The sequence below is a fragment of the Condylura cristata genome, unplaced genomic scaffold, assembly GCF_000260355.1.
Source record: "Condylura cristata isolate star-nosed mole 26May11 unplaced genomic scaffold, ConCri1.0 scaffold00079, whole genome shotgun sequence".
Classification (NCBI taxonomy): domain Eukaryota; kingdom Metazoa; phylum Chordata; class Mammalia; order Eulipotyphla; family Talpidae; genus Condylura; species Condylura cristata.
This window is the reverse complement of record NW_004567180.1, coordinates 87,548-88,418: the sequence shown is the minus strand read 5'-3', so window position 1 is coordinate 88,418 and position 871 is coordinate 87,548.

The window sequence follows — 871 nt, the reverse complement described above, 5'->3', positions numbered from 1 at the left end:
CCCCGCGGCGGGCACCCTGGACGTGCTGCGCTCCAGCCGGGCCCTGGGCGTCTCCCCGGGCACACAGGGGGGCGCCCGCCGCCAGCCCGTCTGCGCGCTGAGGATGCCCCTCCCCCACGAGGGTCACTTAACACCGGCTTGAGGCCGCGTTCGTGGGTCCAGTCGCTGTTTCCTTCAGGCTTGATGTTGCTCTTTCCTGGGGCTTGCTGCGGTTCGCAGCGAGCCATGACACCCCGTTCTCACCGGCCTCCTGCCCCTTCCGGGGACCCGTGGCCAGGTCCTTCCTGTTGCCGGCGCTCACTGACCGCTGGGCCCTCCGTGAGCCCTCCCCACGGGGCGCGGGCGGCCCGGCGAGCAGGACGACATGTGCCGCGGCCGAAGCGCCTGCCCGCTGGAGCGGAGCCTCCGGGGCCCCAGGGAGCCGTGGCCAGGCCGGCCCGCCGGCCTCTGACCCCAGCTTCTGGCCCCGCTGCCCCCGCGGCTCAGGCCCAGCCCACGCCTGTTCCTGTGGCTGCCCCCAGGGGCTTCTCCAAGCGCCGCCCTGGGCTCCCGCTGCCGCCCTCCTGGACAGCAGGGGCGGAGGCTAAATTTAGACTTGTCCTGGGCCAGCTCCGGAGGTCCGGCCCCCCCCAAGGCGCCTTCGCTCAGGCGGGTGCCCAGCGCCCCTGGCCACGCCTGCTGGGCCTGAGGCCCAGGCCCTGCGCTCCGCGGGGGGCGGGAGGAAAGCGGAGCGGGACGCTGGCGCCTGCGTGAGCCGGAGCCGCAGCCCGACAGGCCGGGCAGGATGGGCAGGAGGGGCCAGCGGAGAGGCCAGCGGGGAGCTGGCCAGGTGCCCCCAGCAGGGGTGCGGGGCTCTGGGGCTGCCGGAGCA